This window comes from Ictidomys tridecemlineatus, chromosome 16, assembly GCF_052094955.1.
Source record: "Ictidomys tridecemlineatus isolate mIctTri1 chromosome 16, mIctTri1.hap1, whole genome shotgun sequence".
NCBI classification, from domain to species: Eukaryota; Metazoa; Chordata; class Mammalia; order Rodentia; family Sciuridae; genus Ictidomys; species Ictidomys tridecemlineatus.
In genome coordinates, this window is record NC_135492.1 from 30,108,665 (window position 1) to 30,118,994 (window position 10,330).

The 10,330-nt window shown below is 35.7% G+C and overlaps 1 non-coding gene across 1 annotated transcript; it reads right to left on the reverse strand.

Annotated features, from left to right (window-relative positions):
- Window positions 1-103, reverse strand: LOC144371548 (U6 spliceosomal RNA). Its single transcript, XR_013431503.1, has one exon. It is a non-coding gene; the product is annotated as a U6 spliceosomal RNA (small nuclear RNA).
- Between the last annotated feature and the right edge of the window lie 10,227 nt (window positions 104-10,330).

A 10,330-nucleotide genomic window follows, 5' to 3' on the forward strand; every position in this document is an offset into this window, starting at 1 on the left:
TATATATAGGAACACTTCATGAATTTGCGTGTCATCCTTGCAAATGGGCCATACTAATCTTCTTTGTATCATTCAAATTTTAGTATATGTGCTGCTGAAGCAAGCAGCCAGAATATAATTTTAATGGAGAAATGTAGAGTATAGAACATTATAGCCAGGTATAGTAGCACACGCCTGTGAACGTCTAGTGCATTTGGGTCCCTGGGTAAGGGTCACAAAATCACCGGGACACAGGGGATGCAGAGCCAAGGCAGCATTTGCAACTGCATGCTCAGGTTTATTTGCAAGTTTCTTTTATATTCTTCTTCTAACAAAGCAATCAATTCTTCAGTAACATTTCATCTACATTGCCCAAACATCATTTTCAGCAGGTACACAGAGCTAAATTCAGATTGTTCCTGTTCATTGATAAGTACCCTCCCAAAGTTCTTTGCAGACATTATCTAATCCTCGAATGTACTGTTCCCAGGTCCAGTATGCAGGAAGCTTCTTCCTCTAGGCCAAACCATGCAGAACTTGTGGCTTGCGATAAGGGGAAGAGAACTTTTCCTTCTCCTAGCTGAGGTTTGCCTCAGCTGACCTAAATCACAGCCACAGCTCTTTGCAAAGTGTCAGGCTGAGGGAGCCAAACTCTGCACACTTAAACCCCAACACGCGCCAGTAATCCCAGTGATTCGGGAGGCTGAGGCAAGAGGATCACATGTTCAAAGCCAGCCTCAGCAACTTAGCAAGGCCCTAAGAAATACAGTGAGACCCTCTCTTTAAATAAAATATAAAAAGTGAAAGAGATGTGGTCAATGGTAAAAACATTCCTGGGTTAAATCCCTGGTACTAAAAACAAAACAAAACAAAAGCCCAAAGAACATGATGTGTAATATACTTCCTTAATATTCCATAGGAGAAAAGATAAATATATATTAATATTACTTTCATATTCATAAAGAAATTAAAAGATACCCAAAGAATTTGTGGTTCTGGTGGAAAGAATGGATAAAACTGAATACAAGGGTAAGATGGGTGGGGAGATTTTACTCTATTTCACATTTTTTTTTAAATGGCAAATTTTAGTAAATGTTTTAAATGTTCAAAAATATTTTAACCGGATTTTTATCTGCTTATTTCCACTAATGCCCTTCGATCTCACACAGCTTCTAATAGACAAATGGATATACTAAGCCAGAATCTACCAGATTTTTTTACATAAAGACCATTGTCCAATTCTGGAGACAGAGCTACTGCACCCATGCCTACTTACATTCTTTCAATTTTGGTCACTATTTTCATATTCTTATGCTTTTCCAACAGGACAACATGGTAGCCAATCAGAGGTGGAGTGGTTGCACCACTGGCTTTTAGTAAAACTAACACATGCCATATGCCTTTGAGGTCGTCTTCAGGAAAACTCCTGACACTTAATTGGACTGTGAAGCACATTACTGAATTTTTTTTGGTACCAGTTATTGAACCCAGAGACACTTAACCACTGAGCCACATCCCCAGCCCTTTTAAAAATTTTATTTAGAGACAGGATCTCGCTAAGTTGCTTAGGGCCTCACTAAGTTGCTGAGGCTCGATTTGAACTTGTGATCCTCCTGCCTCAGCCTCCCAAGTAACTGGAATTACAGGGATGTGCCTCCACACCCAGCTAAGAATGTAAATTTTAACCATAACTTAAAGATCTTCCTGCAATGAAAACTCCAGATCGAAATTATACACACACACATACACACACACACACACACACACACACACACACACACACACACACACAAATTCTATCAAACATTTAAGGGAAAAAAACAATCTGAAACTGAAAAAATAGAAGAGGAGTGAAAATTTCACAACTCTTTTTATCATGCCAGCATTACTCTGATACCAAAACCTAGCAAAGACATTTTGGGAAAAAAAAATCCAGGCTAATATCCTTCATGCCTACTAATGTCAAAATCTTCAACAAAATATAAATGGTCTCTTACTTAAGGATAGTTTGACTTCATATATATATATTGTGATGGTACAAACAAAGGCTCTGCATTCAGTAGAAACCATACTTAGAATTCTGAATTTTGATCTTTTCCTGGGCTGGCAATATGCGGTATAGTACAATAGTCTTCTGTAATGTTGGGCAGCAGTAAGGAACCTCAGCTCCCAATCGGCCATATGATTGTGAGGGTGATATGGGACATTCTGCAGTGGACTATGTTGCTAACCTGGGATGGTCAGTAGGTTATAAACAGTAGATGCATTTTCAACTTACAATTGATTTATCAAGACATGACCCTATCTGTATTAGTAAGTTGAATTTAGAAATACATAAAAAAGTCTGTGCCAGGCATGATGGCTCACACCTGTAATCCTAGAGACTCTGGAGGCTGAGGCAGGAAAATCACAAATTCAAGACCAGCCTCAGCAACTTAATGAGGCCCTAAGCAACTTAACAAGATCCTGTCTCAAAATAAAAAATAAATAAGGACTAGGGATGTAGTTCAGTTGAGTGCACCTGTGTTCAATCCTAGTACCAAAAAAGGGGGAGGTGGGATTCAATATTCAATTATTAATCCATTCAATCAATGTAGTTTACCACATTAACACAAATATAAATCCAATGATCATCACAACAAATATACAAAACTTATTTGGTATGAAAAACACTCAGAAAATTATTAATAGAAAGGAAATTCTTTATTTTGTAAAGGCTGTCTATGAAAAACGTACAGCTGTATTAATATATTAAAATTCTTTTTTTAAGTAAAGGGTATCTATGAAAAATGCAATATGTATTAATATATTAACACTTTGTCTCTAAGATCAGGAAGAAGGCAATGGTTCTCTCGCTTATTCTGTTAAAGCTAGTATGTCTTTGTACAATTAACCTACAAAAAGATATAAGCATAAAAGTTGAAAAGGATAAAGTAAAAGTCTTAATTTACAGATGAGTTCACCATCTACACTGAAAATCAAAAGCAATCCATTTTTCAGAAAACTAATTACTAAGTGAAGTTAGTAAGATTATAGCATACAGGTAAGTACACAAAAATTAATTATATTTCTATATACTAGCAACAATCAGAAAATTATACTTTGAAATGCTATTTATAATAGCAACAAAATATAAACATTTAGGAATTAATTTAGAAAAAAAGTAAAATCTTTACACTGAAAACATAACAAAACTGCTAACATAAATTAAAGAAAATACAAATAACTGGAGACAGAACTTTATGGATTGAAAGAAACAGTGATATTAAAATGTCAACTTTTCAAATGGATCTATAGATCCAATGCAAGCTCAATTTAATCTCATCAAGATTTTTTTATACAAATTGAGAAAGTAATTTTAAAATTTACATAGAATTTCTAAGGTCTTAGAATAATTAAAACAACAGTAACAAAAAAGAAATCTAAATTGAAAAATTCATATCGCCTGATTTCAAGATTTACTATAAACCTGCAGTAGTTAAGACAAAAGTGGCAAAATAATTCAAAACAGAAAGAAGAATTATTGCAACAAATTGTTCTGGACTAAATGTATACTGTATAAAAAGTTAAATAAAAATCAACCCCTGGGGCGGGAGATATATCTCAGTTGGTAGAGTGCTTGCATCAAATGCACAAGGCCCTGTGTTCAACCCCCCAGCACTACAAAAAAAAAAAAAAACTTAGACATGACCAGAACATCATGTCTCAAATTATAAAAATTAACAAACTAATTTAAAATATCAACACTTCAAATGATCTTGGAGAAGAATTTAAAAAGCAGATGACTGGATAAAAATATCTGATGAAGATATTGAATCAAAAATTTATAAAGTGTCACTGAAATGCACACTTAAAATGATTAATTCATACACTTTATGTTAAATATGTTTCTTGCAATAAAAAGGTAAAATATATAAAGCACTTTTAAAACGTCAATTTAAAAAAAACAAAATGGGCAAAAAAAGAAATTGAACAGACATCTCACAAAATAAGATATTCAAATGGCCAATAGGTACATGAAAAAAGATGTTCAATTGCCAGGTGTGATGGTGCAAGCTTGTAATTCCAACAGCTTGGGAGGCTGAGGCAGGAGGATCACAAGTTCAAAGCCAGCCTCAGCAACTTACTGAGGCCCTAACAAACCTTGGGAGCCCCTTTCCCTAAATAAAAAAATTACAAAATAGGGCTAGGGATGTGGCCACTGGATGGAATGCCCCTGAGTTCAATCTCTGGTATCTCTGCACCCCCTCCCCAAGAGAAAGTAAAATGGGCTGTAAATGTGCCTCAGTGTTTAAGCATCCCTGAGTTCTATCCCTGGTATATAAAAAAAGAAAAGTAAAAAAAGTTCAACTAAATTAATCAATGAGAAAATACACATTAAAACCACAATGCATTATCATTGTGAAGTGGCTAAAATTAAAAAGACCAACAACATAAAGTATTCACAAGCATGTGGAGCAACTCTCATGATCTGCCAATGGGAATGCAAAATTGGCTATTTAGAAAACATTTTAGGAGCTTCTTTAAAAATTAAACACAGTCTGGTGGTGTAGCTCAGTGGTAAAGCATGTGCCCAGCATGCATAAGGCCCTGGGTCCAATCCCTACCACCCAGAAAAAAAGAAAGTTAAACATACAACTAACTCAAGTTTCACACCTTCAATGCTTGGACACATTAGCCTGATAGTCATTGCTGAGAGGAGTGTCCCATTCACTGTAGGATATTCAACAGTATTCCTGGCCTCTATCTACTAGATGCCAGTAGAACCCTCACAGTCATGACTAGAAGAAATATCCTCTAACATTTTTAAATGTCCCAGAGGACCAAACTGCCTCCTGTTACTTTGGAATTTTAGAAAACAGATGCATTGAACTGCATATTTGTTTCCCAACAAAATTCTATGTTTAAATCCTAACCTCCAATATAATGGTGTGAGGATATGAGGCATTTAAGTCATTAAGGTGGTATATTCTCAGGAATGGAATTAGTGCTCTTATGAGAGGGAACCCAGAGAGCTCTCATCCAATTTTCTAATATGTTAGGATACATGAAAATGTTAGCAGTCGACAACCCAGGAAAACGACCTCACCTTGCTCTTGCTCTGTTGGCACCTTGCTCTTGGCCTTCCACTCTCCAGAACTATGAGAAAAAAATATTGTCTAAGTCACTTAGTCTGAGGGACATTATTACAGTAACCTGAACTAGGACAAAGACTTGTCAACAAATATTCCTGTGAATTCTTGTCTGGGGCTGGGGATCTAGCTCAGTTGGTACAGTGCTTGCCTTGCAAGCACAAGGCCCTGGGTTCAATCCCCAGCACCACACACACACACACACACACACACACACACACACCAAAAAAAGTTTGAATTTTAGTCTGAATAACTCAAAAAATCTGGAAAGAGCCCAAATCTCCCTCAAAAGCGAAGTGAATGAACATATTTTAGTAACGCCATACAATGAAATAATGAGTATATTTTTTCACTTTTCTCACTTGTCACCCCCACCTAATCCCATGCATAAATTAAATTTCCATGAGAAAAAAACATTGCCAGTTTTCTTCATCAGTGTGTATGCAATATTACTGTGGTGCCTAGAACATTGCAAATATTAATTAATGCCACAGGTGATGAAGCAGATGAAGATGGGAGGAGTCGGGAAACAGGTGGGAAGGTGGGATATTCTCCTAGTCCTCAACCCCTGCATAGCCCTCATCAAGTTCTTCATCCTCTTTAGGGATGCTGTTGTGTCCCAGGTTCTGGACAAGCTGGACTGAGCCAGAGAGTAAGCTATGAAGTGACAGATCCCTAATGGGTATTTCTGTGAATGATGTTTGTGAATCCAGGTATATCAGAATCTATTTACATGTGTACTCTTAATACTTTGGGGTATGTACCTTAGAGTGGAGTTACTAGATTATCTAGTAGTTTTGCTACACTTTTTAAAGGGATCCTTAGCAAAGTGGGGGGCGCGTGGAAGTTGTGACTCTGTGGTAGAGCGCTCGCCTTGCACATGCAAGACATTGGGTTCAATCCTCAGCACCACATGCAAATAAACAAGTAAAAATAAAGGTATTTTGTCCAATTACAACTAAAAAAAAGATTGTAAAGTGTTCCAAGGATTTTTTTTTAAAGTTGATGACTTATTCTAGAACATTCAAACTTTGCCTGACTAACTTCTGTTTGTTATAAGACAAAAACAGGCATCCTGTATAAAGAAAAAAAAACATTTAATTCAGCTCCAGGTTCTGAGGCTGTCCTAAATATTTATATTTATATTACACTTATATTATATTTATATTTCTCTTTTTGTCAGCTTTTTTGCTGTTGCAACTAAAAGGAGACCTGACCCACACAATTGTAGATGAGTAAAGGATTATTTGAGGGCTCATGGTTTCAGAGGTCTCAGTCCAAGGACAGCAGGCTCCATTCCTCAGGGCTCAAGGTGGGACAGGACAACATGGCAAAAGAGTGTGGTGGAGGGAAGCAGCTCACATGGTGATCAGGAAGCAAAGAGAGACTCCACACTCCAGAGACAAATAGAGACAAATAGAGACCCCCAAAGCCATTCCCCCAATGCCCCCTCCTCCAGCCACACCCACCTGCCTCCAGCCACCACCCAGTTAATCCCATCAGGGAATGATTCACTGGTTGGGTTAAGGCTCTCATACCCCAAACATTTCTCCTCTGAACCTTCTTGCTTTGCCTTACACGTGAGCTTTTTGGGAACACCAAATCCAAACTATAACAAATTTCATCATTTCTTTTAGTACACTTTGTTAAATCCCATTAACTTCTATTTTTCTCTTCCCAAACAGAAAATCCTTTGAAGGCAGGATTCAGATTTCTTGTATTTGGGTATATGCCCAATATCTGGAACATATGGTTCATGAGAAATAGTTGCAACATAGTTTTGAAGGAAATTAAAGATGATTATTTGAAAAGTTCCATAGGAAGATTAAATACAAAAGTCAATTATATGTCACCTCTAATGGTCTATTAAAGCTGCGCTGGAGGGACTTGGTTTGTGGCTCAGCAGAAGAGTGTTTGCCTCACACGTGTGAGGCACTAGGATCCATCCTCAGCACCACATTAAAATAAATAAATAAATAAAGTTATTGTGTCCGTCTACAACTAAAAAAATTAAATTAAATTATAAAATTAAAATTAAAAGCTACCTGAAGGACTGTGCCAAGAGGAATTCTGAGGTCATATAGAGGCTTAGATGAAGGAGTGCAGGGACTAATTAGCAACATAAGTGGGGTGTGGAAATATCTCTTCCTAGAATAGATGCCAACCCTCTTGCAGTTCTAATATTCCATGTAGGGAAATATAATTAGTTTTGTCTTCAAATCTCTTTTTTAATACTTTATCCTAAAAATCTAATTGCTACATTTTAAGTAAATTAGATGTGACTATGTTGCAGAATCTACTGGATTAAAAAAAAACTTAAATATTCCCCCTTCAGTCTGTATCCCTAGCCCTGGCATCCTCCAAGATCAAAAGTTCCTTATAGAATTCTTCATGGGTATTTACAACTACATCAATGCAATTTTATAATAATATGAGGCTGTTTGATTTGAAATTACTCACACTGCTTTCATCTTGGGACTCATTTCTTTTCAAAGCAGCATTCAGAGGCAAATATATATAGACCACATTTTAATTTTATTTCTAGTTTCATGTCTTTGGTTTTCTTTACAAAAAGTTATACATCGTTCGAAAATGAAAACTATTCAAACAAGTATTATTGCATTATTTCTTCAATCTTTCTTTTGCAAATGGATGGCTGTCTGATATATAAGAATTTACTGGCTAGGCTTTAAAAAAATAATGATGCCTCAGAAAAAAGACTAACAGAATACATTTGAATGAGGCATCTGTAAACATTTCAGCCTCCATCTCAGAAAAAAAGAAGACATCTATAAATTAAGTGCAGGTACATTAGTATCCATGTGGGTGACATAATATGTTGGCATATCACTGTATTAATTTACCTACAGATTGATACATGGAGTTGGAAGTGAACTGCAGATGTCACTCCCAAAGAAATCCTTTCATTTATGCCATTTAGATATGTTCAAAGATTATAAGGCTCCAGAGAGCACATGATGTGCATATCTTAAGCTCACCCTGGAATGTGTAGAAACAACAAATGAGAAATTGAAATTTTTATTAAAATCTAAGTGATACTACTTTAATAAAGAGAAGAAATTCCAATTTCTTTTATTTAGGAGACTAAAAAAAAGAACTATGAATGCTCTTTTTCATATGCATGTATGTGGAGAAGAATCAATAAACAAGACAATGGAAAATAATATTGCAACCAAGGCATACAAAAATACTATATTGAATTTTATAACACTTTTTTTTTTAAAACACACTCACATTCATTATTTCATGCTCTCCTTTCAAGAAACCTGTAGGGTTTGTATGTCAAGTTTCATTACTCCAAGATTTATCTAACACTCTTTCCACTACTATTTTATAATAGGGCTCATGGATCCAGAGAGAAACACTATTTGCATGGTGGCTATATCTGGTGACTCATAAGAATCAAAAAAAATGAATTAGCAATATTACAAAAGCCAAGGACACTCTTTCTTACCTTGGCAGTAAGATTTTCTTTATAAACATTTAATCAGAAAAAAATAGCAATAAATACATTTATTTTACTATGTTGAAATGGACATTTTCTCACAAATAATTTTTGACTTGCCAGGACAAGGGGTAACTCTAAGACATGGTCCCAATGACTATGTGCAACATTCCACTTTTGTCATTTATTTTAAAAAATAATAATAAAATCAATTTTTAAAAAAAACTTCCACTGTACCCATTAAAATTATAATCCACATGGAAGTAAGAATTTTTCTGATTTCCATAGATTATTTTAACCTTATTCAAAATACTATCTGGTTGAATTTAATAAAATAATACAATATTGAAAAATAAATAAATAAAAGCACTGCTTTTAATTTCCTTATCCTCTTATTAACTCTCATATTTAACCTTCTCTCTAGCCTTCAAAAGATCAAAAACCAAGAGGAAAGGATAGGAGAGAAATTGTCCTGTTTAGAGAGAGCATGTGTTTCTATTTAACTTAAAACTAATACATGTGCGGCTGGGGTTGTAACTCCGTGCCAAAGCGCTTGCCTAGCATGTGTGAGAAACTGGGTTCAATTTTTAACACTGCCTATAAATAAACAAATAAAATAAACGTCCATTGACAACAATTCAAAGATGTTTTTAAAAACTAATACATGTGTTATTTATTCTAGGTCTTATTAGAAATACAAATTAAAAAAAACATTTATTGAATGCTAGCAGTATACTAAGCAGAGTCAATAAATTTGCTTTTAAAGATACTAGCTGGATCTCAATGTGTGCTCTTTTATTATGGAGAGCAGAAGCATCCTCTAGGGGTACAGGGCTCACACTGAGCCATGTTGATCAGGGGAACATTTCAACTCATCTTATGAAATGAAGTGGACACACAGCATCAGGAGTCCCACAAGCTTCTGAACTCCCAAAGCCCCTCTCACCATGTTTAGACCTTGGTCTATCTAGGCTAAGAATCTGGCCTCTGTACTGAGTCTTAATTCAAAATCAATTCTTCCAGTCCCAGCTGACCTTTATTTCGAGGCAGTAAGAATGTGAGAAAGTATTACTTATTAAGATACAAATTTAAATTTTTTCAGCATGCAGGGTGGCTCTACTGATTGTTGTTTTACAGGTAGTAGACCAAACCTGACCCAAAAGTTTTCCTCCTCTGCTATTTTCTTGCTCCTCCATTTTCCCTTTTGATTGAACAACTGTTTGGGGTCCACCATGCAGCTAGAAGTGTGTTCCAGTTATCACCGATTTACTGTTCAATAATGAGAGGGCAACTCCTTCTTCTCACATGGTTCCTAGTAGTCACAGGAGCTGGTATCTTTACTGTGATTTCTCCCCTTTCTGAGTGACCTTAGAAAAAGTAATTTACATGAACAATAGTGTCCTAAAATGTAAAACGAAGGTACCAAAAACCCACTTCAGAGGGCAGTTTTCAGAATTAAATGAGGTAAACTTAAGACACCATGTATAGGAGCTCCAGTGGAGCAATCGGTTAGCACGCAGTAATCGTAAGACACTGTGTGTAGCATGTAAGTTCTCAGGAGATGTTAGGGTGTTTCTATATGCTTATACAGTTATAAAACATTGTACTTGACCATGATTATAAGCAACATTGTGAGAAATGAAATGTAATAGTCTAGTAGGTTGTTTTTCTTTTCATACCTTTACTAATGATCTTTTCAAACAGAGCCCAAACTGAGTGTACATCTATATTGACTTCTGAAGTCACATTAAAA